General features: G+C 37.7%; 1 long non-coding RNA gene across 1 annotated transcript; it reads right to left on the bottom strand.

The window, feature by feature from the left end:
- On the bottom strand, positions 1-24,591 carry LOC140505429 (uncharacterized). Its single transcript, XR_011967496.1, has 3 exons — positions 21,542-24,591; positions 16,006-16,030; positions 1-15,788 (listed from the first exon to the last, which is right to left on the bottom strand). It is a non-coding gene; the product is annotated as an uncharacterized lncRNA (long non-coding RNA).

Raw genomic sequence — 24,591 nt, 5'->3', positions numbered from 1 at the left:
CTGAGATGGTGTGCAATTTTATATAGGTTCTACACATACATTCTTATTAAATACATTTTTACCTTAGTCATGTTGCATAGAAGAATTAAAATGAATGAGAGAAACCATGAAAAAAAACCAAAACATATGAAATCACTATTAATAAGAAAAATGCAAATCAATACAACCCTAAGGTTTCATCTCACACCTTGAAAACTGGCAAAGATGGCAAAAAATGACAAAAGACAATGATGGAGGGATTGTGGAATGATAGGAACATGAATATATTGTTAGTGGAGCAGTAAAAAGGTACAGCCATTCTGGAAAGTAATTTGGAATTATGCTAATAATAAATTATGCTAATAACACCTATAATATCTATATCCTTTGAACCAGATCAATGAGAAAAAAAGTTCTATATGGACTGAAATATTTATATCAACTCTTTTTGTAATTGAAAAAAATCGGAAACAAAATAGAAGTACATCAACTGGGGAATGGCTAAATAAATTGTGGTACATGAAAGTAAAGCAATGTTGTTGTGTTTTAGGAAATGATGTTATGTGATGAATCCAGAGAAACATGAAAAGATCTACATGAACTGATACAAAGTGAAGTAAGCACAGCCAAGAAAACAATATACACAGTAACTACTTATGAGAAAAGAGCAACCACAAATCAAAAAATTAAAAATGAATGTAACAAAATTATAAAGATCAAGCATGATTCAAATGAAGACATAGAAAAGGACACTGATAACCCACCCCTTAATGGAGGTAGGAGGTCTACAGATATTTTGGGACTTTTTCAGTGAATGCATTTACTGTGCTGTCTTTTTTTCTTTGAAAAGTACTTTTTGTTCTATAGCAAACCTGCACAACATATGGCCCACTTATGGTTTGTCAAAGAATTTCAGGTGGCCTGCAAAAAGTGTAGGTTTGCCATGGCACACTCTCCTGTTTGTCACCTGATCAATGGCAACCAAGTGTCATCAGTCTGTCTCTAATTTAACCTCTCTGTGTCCCAAAGAGGTTTACAACTTGTGCAGGTCTGTTCTATAGGATGACTTTCTTGGGGGGAGGAGAAGTGATACCAGGGATAACAATGATGATTTAACAGACTGAAGACATCAACAAAAACTTATTTTCTTTAAGTGATGACATTTTTTCCTTTAGGCATTTTCCCAGACAGTTATCCTTACAGGAAAAAATTAGTGGTGTGAGTGGGAAGAAATTTCCACAAGCAGGGCACATAATAAGCAATGAAATGAAATCTAGAAAGCATGAGACATGCACAAGATTATTATTAATATGTCTGGTTGGAACATAGAATGTAAGACAGGAAAGGTAGAAAATCTTGAATACCAAAATTACAGGTTCAGATTTCCTTTGGTGAGCAGTAGACATTGAAGAGATTTCCTGAAAAAAATCACAAAATCTCTGAGTTGGAATTGATCTCCAAAGCAGCCAGTGTGGTCAAACAATCCCTAAAAAGGCATCCTTTCACAAAACATATTCAGCAAGTGATCTTCCAGTTTTCTCTTGAAGACCTTCAGGAAGGGTAACCCACTACCACCTGTGGCAACCCATTCAACTTTTTAGATGACTCTCATTGCTAGAAAAATTTCCTTGATGGGAAAAGGGACTGACTACTGAGCCCAGTCCTTATGAGGAGGTGTAAAGGGCCACATGTGCAAGAGGATAGAGAGCCTATTTCTGGAAGAGTGAAAATGGTGTGTAAATAGAGCTGCCTAGGAGAGATTTGGGAGCACGCCTAGACATTCTGCCTTTGACCTCTCTTTGTACTCGTCTTTGTGTTGTGTTTGTTGTTGTTGTTTGCCCTTCATTCTCGAAGAGGACCATGACATCAAGAAGATGACATGACCTGCAGTTGACTTGGATTTGAGTGAAGGAGGGCTGTGCAAGTTCACCAGTCTCACTTTCTTCTCAGGATGACTGGAGATGGCCCAGGATGCAATGTGAGACCTTGGCCCTTTCAGGCTATGGTCTTATAGCATTCTCACTTTAAGTGAGATACACCAATTCAATGAATAGGCTTCTTTAAGTAGTTGCTCAAGGGATGACCCCTTTAATAAAAAAAAAAAAATCAAACTGGGAGAAGACCCTCAGGTTCCTGAGTAAAAGAGAAACAACTACCATTCAGTATTTAAATCCACTATGTGCTAGGTGGGTGGGGACTTGTCCAGTCTATGAGCTTCAGAGTGAATTGGGTTTGAGATATGATCTTTGAGCAAGAAAAGTAGCCAGTAAACCCAGAGGAAAAAAGGCAGCTTTTGGGGTGGAACACTGGAGGAGTCATTGGCAAAACAATGACCCCCTCCTCCAAGAACCCTTCAGAAGAGATTATATTGACTGGAGAGGATGTTTGTGTGACTTCTTCCTGAGTGACAGCATCCCCCTGATAGACAATGCTCTGAGGAGAAAGATTTTGGATGTTTTTTTCTCCACAGCTGATAGGCAATCCATGAATGCAGTCCTCGGTTCTTTGCCTTGGGATGTGTTCTTTCATTTTAGAGGAATGAAATTGGAAGTTACAATATTGTGAGTTTTGAAAGATCAGGAGAGTAAGCCACCCAAGGTCTCTGAGCTGAGTTTTTGCAGTTAGCATAGCACTAGGAATGCACTGGGTTTAGTATGAGAGGTACACCTTGCTATAAACTAGAAGTGCTAGATTTTTGGAACCTTTCCAAGATTTAATTTCTTTCTAGGAAGATTTCACTCATTTTATTCCCTCACACTGTATTTATTTGAATATCTTCTTCCTCATCCATTCCTACCTCTTTCCACTCACTACCCTTTCTCCTCCAAATTTAAAGAGGTGGCTGGTTGTTAGCAGCAACAAGGAAAAGAGTAGAAACAAAAGGGGATTCTTTTGTTCCTTTGGGAGGCTACATCAACATGGCAGCTCAGCATGATGTTCCCAGGTGAATACCCAAAAATAACTTTCCTTAAAAAAAGAAAGAAATAAAAACACTTTACAATAGCCATTAACTAGTGTCTGCAAGTGGAGAGAAAACTGCTCTTGTCACCTAGGGCCTGTGGGCCAGCAGAGTAAATTGCCAACTATTATCACTACCCTTTGAAATGCTAATTAGTTCTTCCAAAGTTTACTTAGCAGCAGTATATACACTTTTATTTTCAAACTTCCAAGTGTCTATTTGAAATTTTGTTTCACCATGAAATTCTGAATTTTTTTTTTTTTTTTGGCAAACTTCTAAAGGTTTGCCTAAGGATTTAGGATTAACATTTTATATATAAAGGAACTTCTGGTTCTCACAGCTTTTTAAAAGGGACATCTATGGGCTTATAAATTATTATAGGTTCTTATTTGTTGTTGTTTTTAAGGGAGAATGGCTGTCTCAACCAATATCGTGGCACAGTGGGTCTTCTGGAGATCTGCAATTGGAATCAGGAAGATCTCTGAATACAGTTTCAGATTTTAGCTATGTCTGACCCTGAGTAATTCATTAAACTTTCTGAGCCTCAGTTTACTTATTTGTAAAATGGAGATAATAATAGCTTCTAACTTAGGGGTTTATGAGAATCAAATAACATAATGTACGTGAAAAATTTTTGCAAACTTGAAGTTGCCTTGCAAAATTGCATTGTTATTATTTAGAAACAATTTCACTTTTTAGAATCTTTTTCTTCCCAAATAAAACCCTGTTGGGGAGTCTTAGTGATCTGTCTGTCTGTCTATCTATCTATCTATCTATCTATCTATCTATCTATCTATCTATCTATCTATCTATCTATCCATCTATCTATATCTATCCACACACACATACATCTCTTTACATATGTATGTACACATATATGCACATATATTTGTACACACACATACTGAGGAAAAACTGCAAAAATTGAGAAGTTGGGGAAAGGGAATCCTATAGGGAAAAAGGAACTCAATCATTTAACCATTAAATATACCCTTCAATTCCTCTTTTTAAGCCTTTTAGATTTTTAGTTTTTAAATGTTTTACTATTTTTCCCAGTGAACAATTTCATTTCCATTCTCCCTTTTAATTGAATAAAAAATGAAGTAGAAAATCCTTGTAACAAATATGCATAGTCAAGCAAAACTTCTTTTATTAGCCTTGTGCTAAAAATGTATATCTTATTTTACTTTTCAAATGCAACGTCTGTCAGAAGTTGGGTAGAATGCTTCATCCTTGGTCCTCTAAAATCTTTTTATAAGATTGCATTTATCAAAAGTCTTTCAAAATCATATTTATTCTTGTTTTTACTGTGCAAATTTATCTACTTGTACTCACTTAACTTTGCATCAATTCATAAAGGTCTTCCCAGTTTCTTCAGGAACTGTATGTTTTATCATTCCTTATGGCATATAATAATACAGCATTATGCAATAAATGTAATTACATTACATTTTATACCATAATTTGTTTAGCCACTTTCCATTAGATGGATATTCTTAGTTTAATGTTTTTCTACTAGAAAAAGAGCTGAGATCAGCACAAGAGCAGACTAGACCAGCGCAGAGTGCACACCAGCTCAGAGCAGCAGGGACAGGACCCAGAACAGGATTCAGGGCATCACTGGCAGCAATTCCCAGATTCCCCAACCCGCAAACCCCACAGACAGCTTCAAAGGTCAATGGGAGGGCTCCAGCAGCTGCCATTTTTGGAACCCTCCACCTAGAGCCCTCTGAGGAATTGAAAGGTTGATCTAATCTCAGCCCTGAGTGGCAGTCCTGGGAGACCTCCCCCTAAAGCCCCTGGGGGAATTGAGCCACTGATCTCATTCTCAGCCCTGCGCTCCACCCAGGGGTAAGGAGGAGCACTGGTGGTAGAGCTGGAGGTGTGTGGTGAGGAAATTCAATTCCAGATTCTGGGCAGAAAAGTTTTTGGTTGCTCCCAGACCAGTGTGCAGGTCAGGAGAGGAATAAACTCCTCTCCCTTAATTGTGCCACCTTGGAGGAATTGAGAACTTACAGGTTCCTGGAATATACCCTCCTCTCGACAAAGGTCTCAAAGTCAAGTAACTGACTGGGGAAATGCCCAAAAAAGGGAGAAAAAAAATAAGATGATAGAAGGTTACTTTCTTGGTGAACAGGTATTTTCTTCCATCGTTTTGGATGAGGAAGAACAAAGCATAGCATCAGAGGAAGTCAAGGCTTCTGCGTCCAAAACCTCCAAAATAAATATGCGATGATCTCAGGTCATAGAAGAGCTCAAAAAGGATTTTGAAAATCAAGTAAGAGAGGTGGATGAAAAATTGAAAAAGAGAAATGAGAGCAATGCAAGAAAATCATGAAAAACGAGTCAACAGCTTGCTAAAGGAGAACCAAAAAAAAAAAAAAAAGCTGAGGAAAATAACATCATTAAAAATAGGCTAAATCAATTGGCAAAAGAGGTCCAAAAAGCCAATGAGGACAAGAATGCTTTAAAAAGCAGAATTAGCCAAATGAAAAAGGAGGTTCAAAAGCTCACCGAAGAAAATAGTTCTTTAAAAAATTAGAATGGAACAGATGGAAGCTAATGACTTCATGAGAAATCAAGAAATTACAAAACAAAACCAAAAGAATGAAAAAATAGGAGTCAATGTGAAATATCTCATTGGAAAAACAACTGACCTGGAAAATAGATCCAGGAGAGACAATTTAAAAATTATGGGACTACCTGAAAGACATGATCAAAAGCAGATCCTAGACATCATCTTTCATGAAATTATCAAGGAAAGCTGCCCTGATATTCTAGAACCAGGCGGCAAAATAAATATTGAAAGAATCCACAGATCACCTCCTGAAAGAAGTCTGAAAAGAGAAACTCCTAGGAATATTGTAGCCAAGTTGCAGAGTTCCCAGGTCAAGGAGAAAATATTGCAAGCAGCCAGAAAGAAACAGTTTGAGTATTGTGGAAATACAATTAGGATAACACAAGATCTGGCAGCTTCTACATTAAGGGACTGAAGGGCTTGGAATAGGATATTCCAGAAGTCAAAGGAACTGCGATTAAAACCAAGAATCACCTACCCAGCAAAATTAAGTGTAATACTTAAGGGGGAAAAGTGGTCTTTCAATGATATAGAGGGCTTTCAAGCATTCATGATGAAAAGACCAGAACTGAATAGAAAACTTGACTTTCAAACACAAGAATCAAGAGAAGCATGAAAAGGTAAACAAGAAAGAAAAAATATAAAGGACTTTCTAAAGTTGAATTGTTTACATTCCTACATGGAAAGATAATACTTGTAACTCTTGAGACTTTTTTCAGTACTTGGGAAGCTAGAGAGATTATACACACACAGACACACACATATAGACAGAGAACATAGGGTGAGTTGAATAAGAAAGGATGATACCTACAAAAATAAAATAAAATTGAGGGGTGAGAGAGGAATATATTGGAAGGAGAAAGAAAGAAATGGAATGGGATAAATTATCACTCATCAAGGCGGCAAGAAAAAGCTTCTTCAGTGGAGGAGAAAAGGGAGGATGTGAGCGGGAAAAAGGGAAGCTTACTCTCTTCACATTCAGCTTGAAGAAATGACATGCTCACTCAGTTTGGTATGAAAGTATATCTTGCACTACAGAAGGGTAGGGGAGAAGGGGACAAGTGGGGTGAGGGGGATGATAGAAGGGAGGGCAAATGGGAGAAGCGAGTAATCAGAAGTAAACACTTTTGGGGAGGGACAAGGTCAAAAGAGAGAATACAATAAATGGGGGGCAGGATAGGATGGAGGGAAATATAGTTAGTCTTATACAACATGACTATTATGGAAGGCTTTTGCAAAACTACACTTATACAGCCTATACTGAATTGCCTGCCTTCTCAGCGGGGATGGGTGGAGAGGGAGGAAGGGAGAGAAGTTGGAATTCAAAGTATTAGGAATGAATGTTGCAAATTGCTTTTGCATATAACTGGGAAATAAGGAGCTGCAATGTTTTTGTATATATGGGTCTTTTTCCTTTTTCTTTGATTTTTTTCAGTACATTCCTAGTAGTGGTGTTGTTGGTCAAAGTGTATATGCACAGTTCAGTGACTTCTGGGGCAAGGTTCCAAATTGCCTTGCAGAATGGTTAAATCAATTCACAGTTCCACAATAGTGTGTCAGTTTTCCCTCTAGATCCTCCAACATTTGTCACTTTTTTCTTTTCTCAACTTTGTCAACCAAGAGGGACGGACATTTCTGGAGGTCACAGTAACCACCAAAGGGAAAATTCTTGTAGGATTATCAAGCATGTAGGGATCATCTTCAATAAAGCAATTCAATTAAATGAACATTTATTAAAAACCTATATGCAAAGCACTGTGATAGATCTGAGAGAGAGTGTGTGTGTGTGTGTGTGTGTGTGCGTGTGTGTGTGTGTTGTGTAAAAAGATAGTAAGATATGGATACCAGAGTCTAGTAGGGAAGAAGTGTATAAATAATTATAATACAAAATAGAATATAATAAATACATGAGAAATTAAAAAAATTCAATAATTGATCCAATTACTTAGAGATAAGAGTGCTGGCTAGGGAATGCTTCCTGAAGCAGCAAAAGACACTTAAACTGGGCCTACATTCATTTTTATGAATTAATTTTTTAAGATTAAATTATATATTTTTTCAATCAGCAAAAATCCATCTTTTCTCTTCCCTTACCCAATTGAAAAAAGAAAGAAAAATAAAACCTCTAACCCCTTTGGCTTCTTTTAAGTCCCAACTTAAATCCTACCTTCTACAGGAAGTTTTCCCCAACTCCTCTTAATTTTAGTGCTTCCTCTCTTTTAACAGTATCTTTATCCTGTATATTGCTTGCTTTGTGTATGTATTTTTTATATTGTTGTTTCTCCTATTAGAGTGTAAGATCCTCGAGGGAAGGGTCTGTCTTTTGTCTCTTTCTGTACCCCCGGTTGCTTAGAACAGTGCCTGGCACATTATAGGCACTTAATAAATGTTGATTGAAATATGGATAGCCAAGCTAAACAAATTTCCACACTGACCATGTCTCCTGCCCATCTCTCCCTGCTCAATTTGCACTCTGAGTCACTTAGCTTTCTATCAATAAGTGGGAGGAGCAAGTTTCATTATTGGTGCTCTTGAGTCATGATTGGTCATGATGCTGATTAGAATTCCTAAGTCTTTCAAAATTTTTAAATATTACAGTCTATTCATTGTTCCCTTATGTCTGCTCATTTTATTCTGCATCAGTTCATAAAAATCTTACCAGGCTTCTCTGAAATCATCCCCTTCATCATTCTCACTGCACAATAGTATTCTATTATCTGTATATACTGTAACTTGTTCAGTCACATCCCAGTTGATCAACATCCTTTCAATTATTTTGCCACTTCAAAAAGATTTATATTTTTGTATATCTTTAGAATTTGTTTTGCTTAGACCAATGTTTCCCTTAATGAGCCCTCCCTCCAATTTTCCCTTTCCTTCTTATTGGATCACTAGAATGTATTTTTGTGCCTGACTCCATGTACATATTCCTCCATCCTTTGAACAGACTGTTCAGTTCAGAATGAGGTTCAAGTGTCAGTTTCTTCCTCTATCCTTTCCTCTTTTGTATAGACACCTATTTGTGCATCTTGATTATGTAAGATAATTTTCTTCAACCTTCTTCTCCCTTTTTTCCCTTAAGATTATTTCTCTTCTCTCCATTTCCATTCTTCTTTTAAGAATATCAAGATATGATAGAACCACTCCCAAGTCTTCTGTTCAATTAGACTCCCTATATGACCCTTGATGATGATAGGATTCAGAAGACACACATTCATTATCCCCCCACATTAGAACCTAAGCAGTTTATCCTTCCTTAGTCCCTTCTGATTGTCTGTTCATGTTTATCTTTTAATGTTTCTCTTGATTCCTTGGCTAAATTGAAAACTTACTTGAAAATTAGTACATGGTTCTGATCTTTTCATCAGGTGGTAGAGTAGATAAGAGTGCTGGACGCACAGTTAGGAAGAAATGAGTTCAAATTCATCTTCAGACACTTACTAGCTATATGACCATGGGCAAAATTACTTAACCTCTGTTTGCTTCCCTTTCCTCAACTGTAAAATAAATAACAGCACCAACCTTCCAGCGTTGTTGTAAAGCTCAAATGAAATAGTTGTAAAGGGTTTGGCACATAGTAGGTGTTATATAAATGTTTATTCCCTTTCTGGTTTCCCCTTGCCCTTAGGAATGCCTTTAATTTCATCAAAGGGTCATATTTTCTCCTGTAGGATCATTCTCACATTTGCTGGGTAAGTTATTCTTGGGTATAAGTCTATATCCTTTGACTTCTGGAATGTCATTCTAAACACTCCTCTACTTTTTGGTTGCTAAATCTTGTGTGATCATGATTGTGATTTCTCAGTACTTGAATTCTGATTGCTTGCAGTATTTTTTGTTTGACCTAGAAGCTCTGGATTTTGGCTATAATGCTTCTTGGAGTTTTCATTTGGGTTTTTGTTTTTTTCAGGTGGTGACAGGTAGATTCTTTCTAATTTCACATTTCTCTCTGGGTCTAAGAGATCTGGGCAGCCTTCCTGTATGATTTCTTGAAATATAAGTAGCCATCTTCTTCCTCTTTTCTTTTTGGTCATAGCCTTCAGGTAGTCCAGTGATTCTTGAATTATCTTTCCTTGATCTGTTTTCCAGGTCAATTGTTTTTCCTATGAGAAACCTTTGAAATATTTTCTTCCATATTTTTCAGTCTTTTGACTTTGTTTTTAATATCTCTTATCTCATGGAATCATTAGCTTCTATTTGGTCCATTTTAATTTTCAGCATTTTTTTGCTTGGGCAAGCTTTTGTATCACTTGGGCCAGGCTGTTAATTCCTTTTGCACTTTTTTCTTCCATAGCTCTCATTTCTTTTCTAATTTTCTCTTCGAGCACATGTATTTCATATATATGTATACACACATATGTGTGTATATATATATGTTTCTCTCCTCATCTCTTAAAAAACAGCTCTTGATTAATTTCTTCCAGAAATTCTAGTTTAATCTGTATCCAAGTTGTGTTTTATTTTGATTGTGCTGGCAGATGTTTTGGAATCATTCCCTTCTTCTAGGTTTATATTTTGAGTATTTGTCATCATGATAGCATTTCATAGAGAAATGCTCTTTTAAATTTTATTTTTTGGTTTTGCTCACTTATTTTTCCAGCCTACTTCCTGTCTTTGGACTTTATATTAGAACCAGACTCTGACTCTTTGTACTTCTCCAGGGAATATCTGACTAGTCCTGCTGTTGCTTTCTTGGGGATACTGAATGTTATGGCATTCCAGAATTTCAGGGACATTTCAGATTGGGAACCTGTAAGCTTTCATTGCTCCCAAAATGGTCTGATCCAGGGCAAGGTCTGATAATTATAGGGTGAGCTCTGCCAAGTTCCTAACCTTAGTTTGAATCTCAACAACACACCTTTGGGTTTGCCCAATATGGAGTTTCAGTAGACTCCTGCTGGACTCAGCCAATATTGGCCAGCTAGAAAGCTCTGCTGTTTGAAAGTAAGAGAACTCAATGCTCTCTTTTAGTCTGAGATTGCTGTCCTAGTTATTTGGTGGCAAATTTTATGCTGGGCAGGAGACTCTCCATTCTCTTGGGACCAAGACAGACAGCTGCTACTTGCTTCTGAAGTTGTTCATCTCAATCAGTACACAACCTAGAGCCTAAAGTTGCTCTTCATTCTGAAATGTCACTCTTCTGCAGGTTCTCTCCTCAGTCTGCTCAGGATCTGTGATCCAGAACTGGGCACTAAGTGAAAGGACTGTCAGTTGGCACCTGTTTCCTGACCATGCATAAATTTAGGCTCCTCAGTGCTGGATCCAGAACCTCATCTTGCCTTGGTGTATAGCCTCTCCCTGAACTGGAGTGATCTGTTTGGCATGCCCCCAGCCACACTCTAACCCTAGCACCTGCAAATCCACAGATCCTTCTGACTTCATACGAATATCTTGGCTGGAAAAATGATAGTGATTTTTTTTGAATTTTCTGAACAGGATTTAGTCTGGTGTATTTTTTAGATCTGCTGAGAGGAGAGTTCATTTTACTTCTCTCAGTTATTATGCCATTTTCCTTTGCCCTGTCTTAAAATATCTACAGACAATGAGGGTAATTATACTAGTTCAGAAGGTAGTACAGTCATAAAATTATCAAAATTTACATTAGGAAATAGGATATACTTAAAAGATCTTCAGTATGTCTATGCCTCAGTCTAATCTTCACATTTTTTTTTTAGAGTACAAAACATTCCCCATCATAGTACATGTATACAAATGTCAAAATCAATTTAAGCCAATGATACTTTATGAATACTGAATTTTTGTTAATGTTATAAGTAAAATATGCTTTCATAAAGGAAAGAAAGAAATTCCAGGGGAATGATTGGCAAAAAAGGAATAGAGATGGAAAAAAACTGGGTATCAGGGAATAACAAATTTGTCTGATGAAGTTGGTGAGATGGGAAAACTTTGTGAAGCAAATAAAAAGCAAGGCAGGGGAGTCTGGACACCTCCAGGAGAGACATTGTAGAATATTTTTTTCAAATACTTCAAAAAAAAATAACAATTGTGGCATAATGGACTCCAACAAAACCTGCTGAAAGGCTAAAAGGAGGTGCTTGGTCGCTTCAGGAAGTAAGTACCAAGTGCAGCACGATCAGTGGGGCTTACTGGAAAATAACCTGGGCTAGGATTTTGACTAGGTTCTGTCTCTGCTTCTATTTATCTGTATGTCAAGGGGGCAATTTTCTTATCTCTTTTGTGTGACTAGAACTTATACAACATAGTCAAAAGAGCTGGATCTGGGTTCTACTACTTTACCACCTGTGTGAACTTGGGCAAGTCACTCCACTTCACTGAGTCTCAGTTTCCTCATCTGAAAAATGAGCTTGGAATATTCCCTAAGGTCTCTTCTAGGTCCTCATTTATGATCCTCTGACCTTACCTCACAGGATTGTTTTGGCAACAATTGCAGTATGGTCTGCAGATCTGTTAATAAGAAAATACATGTCAGACATAAGAAAAATAAGAGTATAAAAATGTGTGATGAAATGATCCTGCTTGATTTCTGAGGATTGAGTATGCTAGTAAATATTTAACAACTGGCTGGGGGTGGGGCATCAAGGGGAACAGACAGGTATTCATGAAATACTTTTAAGTTTAATGTGCATTATTAACATTTTCTCCATTACTTTAAATTTAGACAATCAACAAAACATAAGTCAAGCCTTGATTTGTAGCATCTTCCTGATTTCTAAAAATGTTCCATGTTGAAAATTTAACAGTCAACTTGAGCCCCACCCCCTCCCGCCTCCCTGAATGAGAATATGTTTATACTGCTGTACGCTTAACAGTTTTGTCATTTTTTATTTACTGGAGTATTCTGAGGAAGTGTAGTGGTGGAAGCAAAAACCTGGGCCAAGGGTACAGAATGTTAATAAAACTGTTGACCTGAGGACAAAATGTTCAGTCTCTTGTATTATCACTTCAGTTTAGGTCACAATAGTGAACTAAGAGAAAACCCACCTGGGAGCACAAATTCCAAGCTAGAAATCCAGTTTGTTGGACATAAGCAGTCTGAGTAGTCACAAGGCTCCTAGAGGACTGGTCCCTGTGGTGCATACCCTGCATAAGGGTAAATGGAAGTGGTGATAACTGGAAAGGACCTAAAGATAATGTATTACAAGCCTTTTCATTCTATAGGTGAGGTTGTCAGGGAGGTTGTTAGTTGGGCAAAGGTCACTCAGCAAGGAAGTGATAGAGTAGGAATAAGAACCCATGTCTGAACTCTTTTGTGTCTGCAGCAAGCTGATATTAAAGACCTAAATAGTTGCTTTGAGCCAATTAGAAGTATCTGCTTCTGGGACCAACCAGAAGAGACAGGGCAGGGCAAGGCACAAGTATGTATGCATAAGAGCTTCCCAGGGACTAGAGTGTAGGGACTTCTAGATGAATGAAGTGGCACAAAACCAAGAATACAGGTGGAGGCAAGGGAAAATGGCATCATAGACCACAGCAAGGGTCAAGGTGAAGTATTCTGAGCGCAACCAAACTGGATTAAAGGTTTGTCAGGACCTACCTAAAGCCTAAAGTCCCACAAATACAACTAAAGGCTACTACTAGAACTGTGGACTTACAGTTGGTTTCCTTGCTGAGGATCAGATTTTAGCTATGAGAAGCTGTATAACTTGTGTCAATATTGTTTCCTCTGTAATACTTTTTTTTTAACACACCAAAGATGAAGTTATGCCCTTTTTAAGGGCTTCAGGGAAAGTACAGGGGAGAGGGATGAAACCTTTAGCCTTCTCGTTTCACAGGTCCTGGGAATAGCTGAAAGTGATGGTGCTGTAAACCAGCAGGTGGAGCTAGCCAGCTGAGTATTAGGTTAGCTGGCACAAAAGCGGTGTGTGAGTTGCTGTAGCTAATAGAACAAATTTAACAAAAATATGCCAAGTCATAAAAAAGGGAGGCAAAGGAAAACTGATACTATCCCAAGGTTTAAAAGTCTAAAATGGGTCATGGCGAACCTTCTAACCAGTCAGAAGCAAAGACAATTTAAAACAAATAATCTGAAATAAGAAAGCAAAGAGGAGGGAGAAAGGTGAACGGGTGGGGAACTTAGAAGGAAGCAAAAGGTTAATCTACTCACATGATTTTTGGTGCTAATTTTCTTCTGCTTTGTACATGGTTTCCACTATCAGTTAACAGTGGCTTCAGAAAGGGCCGAAGAATAGTCGATATGGTGTTTGCTGCCCAACAACTCCAGGAGAAATGCCAGGAGCATGTTTGACCAAGGCCTTTGACACTGTTAGTCATGACGGCTTATGGAAAATTATGTCAAAATCTGGTTGCCTGGAGAAGTTCATCAATATTGTACATCATCTTCATGATGGCATGTTTGCCTGGGTTCTGGATAATGGACAATGCTCTCATGCCTTCCCAGTCACCAATGGAGTGAAACAGGGCTGTGTGCTTGCTCCCATGCTTTTTAGCATGATGCTTTCAGTCATGTTGTCAAATGCTTTCAAAGATTATGAACACAGCATCAAGGTCAACTACCATACTGATGGTAAATTCTTCGATTTGAAAGGGTTAAAAGCCAGGACCAAAGTGGAGAGAATGTTGGTGCATGATTTTCTGTTTGCAGATGGTTGTGTACTCAATGCAGCTTCTGAAGCTGAGATGCAACAAAGTATGGATCAATTCTCTACTGCCTGTGCTAATTTTGGCCTAACAGTTAATACCAAGACAACACAGGTGCTCCATCAGCCACCACCACACCATCCATAGGTGGAGCCACCAATTACAACAAATGGAGAAGTTTTGAATGCTGTGGATTTTAAGTTTACTTACCTTGATATTGTACTTTCCAGGGATGTACACATTGACAATGAGATTGATGTACACATTGCCAGAGTTAGCTCAGTGTCTGGGAGGCTCTGAAGTAAAGTTGGGGAGAGAAGAAGTATTAGACTGACTACCAAACTGAAGGTCTATAGAGCCATTGTGCTGACCTCATTGCTGTATGCCTGTGAAACATGGACAGTCTACCAGCGCCATGCCAGGAAACTGAATCACTTCCATTTGAACTGTCTTAGGAAGATTCTGAAGATCACCTGGCTGGATAAGGTACTAGACACTGAAGTCCTTGCTAGAGCTGAACTGCCAAGTGCTTCAGAGAGCACAACTCTGATGGACTGGCCACGATGTTTGAATGCAAGATATACACTTGCCAAAAAGACTATTTTATGAAGAATTCACATGGGGCAAGTGATCACAGGGTGGCCAGAAGAAACGATACAAGGACACTCTCAAGGTCTCTCTCAAGAACTTTGGATTTGACTGTGCAACATGGGGAGACACTGGCACAGGACTGCCTCCTCAGCATGATGTGCCCACATCAAAGAGTGCTGTGATCTATGAGCAAAACAGAATTGAGACAGCACAAAGTAAACGTAGGATGCGCAGATTTGAAGTATCCAACCCAAACATTGTTACAAACTATCTGTGCCCAACCTGTGGTAGAGCATTCCGAGGTTGTATTGGTCTGATCAGCCAGTCAGACACACTGAAACTTCATTTTATCATGGTGACGTCATTTGATCCTTTTCGAAAATGAAGGACAACAACCACCAGGAGCTCCCATGTATCAGGATAGGTATAGTGGATAGTGGAAGACAACTAGATTTTGAATCTTGCCCTAGATTACTGTGTGACTCTGTATAACTCAACTTTTCTGTAATAACTTCATCTGTAGAATGAGGAGGTTGAACCTCATAGCCTCAAAAGTCCTTTCCAGCCCTAAATCTGGGATTGTTTTGAATGAAAAAGGATTTATTAAGTGCTTACAATGTGTGAACTGCAGGGGAGATAAACAGTCCCTCTTCTCAAGGATTTCACATTTTAAGAGGGAAAGACAATATGTATAGCTTTCAGCTCCAAGTCAAATGGAAAAGTCCAGTAGTCCTTAGAATGCAGTGGCAAAGCAGATGAAAAAGCATCTTCTTTAATGTCTTTTCTACTGATGAAATCAGATCGCTTATTTTGAACCATTTTGACAATTCCAAAGAATTTAATGCTGAAAACTCTCTTTTGGGGGTTTTTATTCCCTGTGGTAGCTGAAGTGAGAACTTAAGCCACTGGAGAAGTTGGAATGTTTTATTTCCATAGGGGTTGTATCTTAAGATGGTAGAAGTAAGGGCTGGATTGGAAGCAGGGCCAATGACCTGAGGGAACTGCCATTCATGGGGCTTTAGGATTTGTCTATCGTTGGCATTAATCACTTGTTGGTGAAGGTAGGTTTCCTGTGTAAGTCCTGTGATGAAAGTAAAAATCCTAAGGGATGAAGATGATAAACCAAATTAGTTTATATTTACTAATTTCAAATAAAGGATCTGTCCCTTATGAAATAAATCTACTTAAGGCAGTGGTTCTTAATTTGGGGTTCATGAACTTGGATGGGAAAAATACATCCTTATTAACATTAATCTCTAATTTAAATTTAACATTTTCTTCAATGATGATTATTTTTTAAAGGGTCCCGTGGTTTCACCTGATTGCCAAAGGGGTCCATGATCCTAAAAAAAAAAAAAAATTAACATAACTAACATAAAGGAATAAAGACTTCTGGGAAGATTCATCAAAATTCAGTTAGCTGAAAGTAGTACTATCTCACAGGAAGTCAGTTTATCTGCATTCACAAAATAATTTTGGGAATATAAACCTCTCCATAATAACCAGTCTACTTGTAACCTTTAACACGTATGAAAAGAATATGGATAATGTGGCACCTGGATATAATTTTTTATATGTGATATGGAAGTCTCTCATATCCAGATAATTTTCAAAGACAAGCTGTGATGAAGAACACTCTGTAGAGAGGCAGTAGAGGGGACCATTCATATATACATATATATATATATATATATATATACACATACATATATATATATATATATATATACATATAAATTTTTTGAGATCTCCTCACTTGGATCAGCTGATTTTATCTCATCAGGTTGTGAAATGGTTGGGTGGTTGTTGTCCTTCATTTTCGAAAAGGAACAAAATGACATCACTGTGATAAAGTCAAGTTTCAGTGTATCCGACTGTTGCTGATCAGACCAATATAAGATCAGAATGCTCTATCATGAATTGAGCACAAAGAGTCCATGTGAACACTTGGGGTGGATACTCTACATTTGTGCATCCTGTGTTTCCTTTGAGTTGATTCAATTCTGATTTGCTCATAGACCACACAGACATGCCATGCTGCGTGGTCTTGTGTCAGTGTCTCCCATGTCACACAATCAATCCCAAAGTTCGTGAGAGAAAGGTTGAGTGTCCTTGTTTTGCTTTTTCTGACCACCATGTGATCACTTACCCTGTGTAAGCTCTCTATATAGTCTTTTTGTCAAGTGTACATTTTGAATTCAAACAATGTGGCCAGGCTGTTGGAGTTGCATTCTCTGAAGCATAGTTTGAATGTTTAGCAGTTTAGTTTGAGGAAGGAGCTCAGTGTGTGATACCTTATCCTGCCAGGTGATCCTCAGACTCTTCCTAAGGTAGCTCAAATGGAAGTGATTCAGTTTCCTGGCATGGCACTGGTAGACTGTCCAAGTTTCACAGGCATACAGCAAAGAGGTCAGCGCAACAGCTCTGTAGACCTTCAGTTTGGTAGAGGTAATACCTCTTCTCTCTCATACTTTCCTTCTGAGCCTCCCAAACACTGAGCTAGCTGTGGCAATGCGTGCGTCAACTTCATTATCGATGTGTACATCCCTGGAAAGCACAATGTAAGTGAACTTCACAGCATTCAGAACTTCTCCATTTGCTGTAATCTATGGGTCCATGTATGAAAGGTGTGGTGGTAACTGATGGAGCACCTGTGTTTTCTTGGAGTTGTTAGGCCAAAATTAGCACAAGCAGTGTGAAATGATATAACCAATTGTTTTAACTAAATCTCAAGCTCTCAGTAGTACCAATGTCATTAAAAACAAAATAAGACAAAACAAAACAAAGAACTGCCAACTCTATCAGGAAGGCATTATAGATAGGAAAGAGTGATATGGAGATCATGTAATAACCATTATCATAAAGAAAGCACAGTTTTTATGAAGATAAGATTCTTGATACTCTAATTAACAGAAGAGACAGCAATATAAATGAAAACTAGTGCCCATCTTAGCATTAATAAATATTAAAATGAATTTTTAAAAATATGGGCCCTCTGGGTAAATGTCTTCTTTGAAAAACTGTTGTGATGAGCTAGATTTTGTTATTTTATTTTATTTATGGAAATAAAAAAATGTTAACAGGTGCATTAACTACATCATCTTTTAGCTCAGGATTTTATGAAAGTTTTTTGCTTTGTTTTTGGCAAAGTGAAGTGCCAAAACTTCCATCTTTTTTAGTAAAAGAGGTGAATTATGATGTTCACATAAACTATACTTTTTTGTAGTGTGATGTGTATCTGTATGGTAGAATACACAAAAATTGTGGTTCAAAGTCAATATTGGCATTTTGTAATTAAACTGAAAAGTACTGCCCTTCAACAGGTCATTAATAGTAGTATTCAAGTTATTTGAACAGAGTGTAGTACCCCAGTGATATGTACTTGGTCCTGAGCACATATAAAGCATAGTGAGCATCACTGTTAAATTTACAGATGCCATACAAGTAAGAGTGATAACACAACAGATAGCAGAATTGGAATTCTGAAAGATTTCAACACTTAACATTGGGCTGAGGTTAACAAGATTACATGTATTTCAAATGTTACACTTGGGTTAAACCTGCCCCCTCCCCCCCAACACACACACATACAAACCTTCATAAGATGGGAAAGACATACACATTATGTATGAAAAAACAACTGGGTGTTTTAGTCAACTACAAACTTAAAATGAAATCAACAGTGTCGTGGAGGCCAAAACAGTGAATGTTATAATGGGCTGCACTGCAAGCTTCCAGGAAGAAGTTGATAGATGTATTATATTATACTCTATTCTGGTCATACCACATCTGGAGTATTGTGATTGTTAAGCTAGAGAAGAAACAGGGGAACCAGAAAAGTGAAGAACCTCAAAGTCATGCTATATGAGAAGAGTATGGAGAAAAATAAGCTCAGAGGGGATATTAGTTATATCTCACAAACACACACACAACTTTTATGTGCTTAGATTTGTTCTGTTTGGCTTGAGAAGGCACAAGACACATGGGGTGGGAATTTCAAAGAGGCAAATTTAAGCTTGATGAAAAGAATTAAAGTTATTAAAAGCAGAATGTACATTCTCAGGAGGTGGTAGATTTCTCGTTACTGGAGGTCTTCATACAAAGGCTGAATAACTAGTTTTCAGGTCCATTATGGTGGGAATTTTTTTTGTGTAGTCTTCTTTTAGATTGCATTTCAATTCTGAAGTTCTGTTAAGTATATATCCTGGTTAAAAAAGTTCTATGCCCCAATTAAAATGGAAATCCTGAATCAAAGGAGAGATTAGTAAAACTGAAAGTTAGAATCATTGAAAATGAATAAAACTAGGAGCTGGTTTTATAAAAAAAAAAACCAATGAAATAAACCATTGGCCAACTTGATTAAGGAAAAGAAAGAAGAAACCCAAATGACCAGTATCAAAAATGAAAAGGGTGAATTGATGACAAATGGAGAATTATTGGGAGCTATTTTGCCCAATTATATGCCAATAAATCTGACAATTTAAGCAAAACTGATGATTATTTAAAAATATATTAATTGCCTAGATTAACAGAAGAGGAAATAGAATACTTAGATAATCCCATTTTAGAAAAAGAAATTGAACAAGACATAAATAAACTCCCTAAGAAAAAATCCCCAGGATTAGATGGATTCACAAGTAAATTCTACCAAACATTTAAAGAACAATTAATTCTAATACTATATAAAACGTCTGGAAAGATAGGCAAAGGAGTTCTACCAAATTCATTTTACAACATAAATATGGTATTGATACCTAAACCAAGAAGAGCTAAAACAGGTAAAGAAAACTACAGACCAATTTCCCTAATGAATATTGATGCAAAAATTTTAAATTAAATGCAACCAAAGAGATTATAGCAATATATCACAAGGATCATATACTATGAATAGGTGGGATTTATACCAGGAATGCAGGAATGGTTCAATATTATTAGGAAAACTATCAGCATAACTGACCATAACAAAAACCAAAAGAAATCATGAATATCTCAATAGATGCAGAGCTTTTTGACAAAATACAACACTCATTCAGTTATAGACACTAGGAGACATAGGAATAATTGGAGCGTTTCTCAAAATATTAAGTAGTAGTTATCTAAAACAATCAGCAAGCATTGTCTGTAATGGGGATACGCTAGAAGACTTCTCAATTAGATCAGGGGTGAAGCAAGGATGTCCATTATCACCTCTATTATTCAATATTGTACTAACGATGCTAGCTACAGCAATAAGAAAAGAAAAAAATAGAAGGAATTAGAATAGGCAACGAAGAAACAAAACTATACTCTTTGCAGACAATATGAGGGTATGCTTAGAGAATCTTACAGAATCAACTGAACAACTAGCTGAAATAATTAACAACTTTAGCAAAGTTGCAGGGTATAAAATAAAGCCCACATAAATCAATATTTTTATATACTACCAAAAGAGTCCAGTAGAGACAGAAAATGAAATTCCACTTAAAATAACTGTTGATAACACAAAATACTTGAGTCTTGCTGCCAAAACAAAGCCAAGAACTATATAAACAAAATCACAAAACACTTTTTATACAAATAAAGTCAGATATAAACAAATGGAAAAATATTAATTGTTCGTGAGTGGGCTGAGCCAATATGATAAAATGACAATTCTACCTGAATTAATTTACTTATTCAGGGCCATACCAATCAAATTAACCAAAAAATTATTTTGCAAAGCTGGAAAAATAATAACAAAATTCATCTGGAAGAACAAAAGGTCAAGAATATCAAGGGAATTAATGGGAAAAAAAGTGAAAGAAGGTGGTCTAGCTATATCAGATCTTAAACTGTAATATAAAGTGGTAATAATCAAAACAATCTGGTACTTGCTAAGAAATAGAGTGGTGGTTCAGGAAGGTACACAAGACACAGTAGTAAATGACCACAGTAATCTGACAAGAACTGCTGGGAAAACTAGAAATCACTTTGGAAGAAAGTAGGTATAGACTAACATCTCACATACCAAAATAAGCACAAAATGCGTACATAATTTAGACATAGTGGGTAACAGCATAGACAGATTAGGGGAGCATGGAATAGTTTACCTGTCAGATCTATGGACAAGGGAAGAATTTATGACCAAACAAGAGAGCATTATGAGATATGGATAATTTTGATGGTGCTAAATTAAAAAGTTTTTGCACAAACAAAACCAATGAAGTTTCCACATGATGGTCTCTCAAATACTTCAACGCATGTCCCACCTAAGTCTTTTCTTCAGGTTAAACACAACTGATTTCTTCAACCAACTGGTATATTATGACCTTGTTAAGATGGTTCTGGAGGCTCTAGAGCTTGAGGTTGGTGACTTTGCACAGCCCTGACTCACTCAAATCCAATTCATTTGCAAGTCATGACATTACCTTCATGTTAAGGTCCTCTTCCAGAATGAATGGAGAAACAACAGTCAACAGTCTGAGTAGTCGTAGTGGCTGCTCCAGTTGGGCAACACAGCTCCCTACTTCCTTCCCTCTATCCCTCCCTCTGTCCACGTAGGGAATCACACCTTACCTGCTGGTGCTTGGCCAAAGGAATATAAATCTGGATCACTGAAACCTTGCAAGATATCATGGGGTTTACTGGCTAGATTTCTTTTCTAAGGACCAAGCCTTAAACCCAAATCACTCTGGCTCCCTTTGATCAGCCAACAATAGGTCATAGCTCAAACCCCATTTGGTCATTGTTGGGACTTGTAAATAGCAATTGTTTGTTTTGGACCTACCAAATTGAGGGTTTCTTTTTAAACTAGGTAGAAGAGGCCATTTCTTATCTAGCCATAATCACTGAATGGGCATTGCTTCAGTCAAATTGAGACCTATTTAAGACCTTACCTTAAGACCTCACTGCAGCTGGGGTCATCTCCAGATATCCTGATAAACATCTGGCCACTGGACCCAGATGGCTCTGGAGGAGAAAGTGAGGTAAGTCACTTTGTACAGCCCTCTCTCACTTAAATTCATTCACTTGCAAGTCATGGCATCACTTTCCTGATGTTATGGTTGTCGTTGAGAATGAAGAACAAACAACAAACAAAAGGAAAGCAAAAAACTAGGGATTTTTTTAAAATAACATTTATCTCCGATAAAGCCCCCATTTCTTAAATAAAGAGAACTGAGTCAAACTTACAAGAATACAAGGATATGAATAAGCAGTTTTCAGATGAAGAAATCAAAGCTATCTATAGTCAATGCCCCAAATCACTGTAGATTAGAGAAATGTAAACTAAATCAACTCCAAGGTACCACCTCACACCTACCAGACTGGCCAATATGACAGAGAAGGAAAACAACAAATATTGGAGGGAATGTGAGAATACTGGAACACAAATGCACTGCTGCTGTTGTGAACTGATCCAACCATTCTGGAGGGTAATTTGGAACTGTGCTGAAAGGGCTACAAAAATATGCATACCCTTTGACCTAGCAATACCACTAGTAGGTCTGCATCCTAGATAGTGTTAAAAGAAGGGTGGAGGGAAGAGGACTTGTTTGTACAAAAATATTTATAGCAACTCTTTTTGTATTGTCAAAGAATTGGAAACTGAAGGGATAGTCATCAATTGGGGAATAGCTGAACAAGTTGTGGTATATGATTGTAATGGAATACTATTGTGCTATAAGAAATGATGAGCAGGATGATTCAGAAAAACCTGGACTTACATGAACTGATACAGAGTGAAGTGAGCAGAACCAGGAGAGCTTTGTACACAGAAACAGCAATACTGTACAATGATCAGGGTGGAGCCAAGATGGTGGAGGAAAAGCTGGGACTTGCTAGAGCTCTCCCCCCAAACCCAGTCAAATATGTGTAAAAAATGATTCTAAACAAACTCTAGAGCTGCAGAACCCACAGAATGACAGAGTGAAACAAATCTCCAGCCCAGGACAGCCTGGAAGGTTGACAGAAAGTGTCTCTCTTGCTGGGCAGGGAGCAAAGTCCAGCATGGGCTATGCTGGCATAGACAGGACCCGAGTAGACCTGGGTGGAACTGAATCACTGGCACCTGTGGCAGTTTTCAGACTTCACGACTCCAAAAATGCTGAGCAAACTGGAAGGTCAGAGGAATAAAGCCTGTCGGACCTGTGTGAGAGAGTAGCATGGTCTGGCCCCAGTCCCAGGATAGTGGAGGAGGTGGAGGAGCCTTCAGCAGCAGCAGCAGTAGCAGGGACAGCGGCAGTGGCTGTTTCTGGAGCTCTAGGCCCACAGATAGTGGGGGGAATCGAATGGCTGATAGTACAACCTCTCTAAGCCCATAGGAAGCAGAGAACTACCATGACAAAGAGTTCAAAAGTCAAGTAGTTGGTTGGGGAAATGAGCAAAAACAGGAAAAAAAATCAGACTATAGAATCTTACTTTGGTGACAAGGAAGATCAAAACATACAACCAGAAGGAGACAACAAGTCAAAGTTCCTACATCCAAAGCCTCCAAGAAAAATACGAATTGGTCTCAGGCCATGGAAGAGCTCAAAAAGGATTTTGAAAATCAAATAAGAGAAGAGGAAAAATTGGGAAGAGAAATGAGAGTGATGAAGGAAAATCACAAAAAACAAGTCAACTGCTTGTTAAAGGGGTCCCAAAAATGCTTAAGAAAATAACACCTTAAAAAATAGACTTACCCAAATGGCAAAAGAGATCCAAAAAGCCAATGAGAAGAATGCCTTAAAAAGCAGAATTGGCCAAATGGAAAAGGTGGTCCAAAAGCTCACTGAAGAAAACAATTCCTTAAATATTAGAATGGAGAACATGGAAACTAATGACTCTATAAAGAAAAATCAAGAAACCATAAAAAAAGACTCAAAAGAATGAAAAAATAGCAGACAGTGTAAAGTATCTCACTGGAAAAACAATTGACCTAGAAAACAGATCCAGGAGAGACAATTTAAAAACCACTGGACTACCTGACAGTCATGATAAAAAAAAGAGCCTAGATATCATCTTTCAAGAAATTATCAAGGAAAACTGCCCTGAGATTCTAGAACCAGAGGGCAAAATAAGTATTCAAGGAATCCACAGATCACCGCCTGAAAGAGATCCAAAAAGAGAAACTCCTAGGAACATTGTGGCCAAATTCCAGAGTTCCCAGATCAAGGAAAAAATATTGCAAGCAGCTAGAAAGAAACAATTCAAGTATTGTGGAAATACAATCAGGATAACACAAGATCTAGCAGCTTCCACATTAAGGGATCGAAGGGTGTGGAATAGGATATTCCAGAAGTCAAAGAAACTAGGACTAAAACCAAGAATTACCTACCCAGCAAAACTGAATATAATACTTCAGGGGAAAAATTGGTCTTTCAATGAAATAGAGGACTTTCAAGCATTCTTGATGAAAAGACCAGAGCTGAAAAGAAAATTTGACTTTCAAACACAAGAATGAAGAGAAGCATGAAAAAGTAAATAGCAAAGAGAAGTCATAAGGGACTTTACAAAAGTTGAACTGTTTACATTCCTACATGGAAAGACAATATTTGTAACTCTTGAAACTATTCAGCATCTGGGTACAGGGTGGGATAACACACATACACATGCACACGCACACGCACACACACATAGAGACAGAGTGCACAGAGTGAACTGAAGAGGAGGGGATCATATCTTAAAAAAAAAATGAAATCAAGCAGTGAGAGAGAAATATATTGGGAGGAGAAAGGGAGAAATGGAATGGGGCAAATTATCGCTCATAAAAGAGGCAAGCAAAAGACTTTTTAGTGAAGGGAAAAAGAGGGGAGGTGAGAGAAAAACATGAAGTCTACTCTCATCACATTCCACTAAAGGAAGGAATAAAATGCACAGTCATTTTGGTATGAAAACCTATCTTACAATACAGGAAAGTGGGAGATAAGGGGATAGGCAGGGTGGGGGGGATGATGGAAGGGAGGGC

This window comes from Notamacropus eugenii, chromosome 1 (genome assembly GCF_028372415.1).
Source record: "Notamacropus eugenii isolate mMacEug1 chromosome 1, mMacEug1.pri_v2, whole genome shotgun sequence".
Taxonomy (NCBI): domain Eukaryota; kingdom Metazoa; phylum Chordata; class Mammalia; order Diprotodontia; family Macropodidae; genus Notamacropus; species Notamacropus eugenii.
Note: the sequence above shows the minus strand (reverse complement) of the source record. Positions and strands in the feature narration are given on the sequence as shown.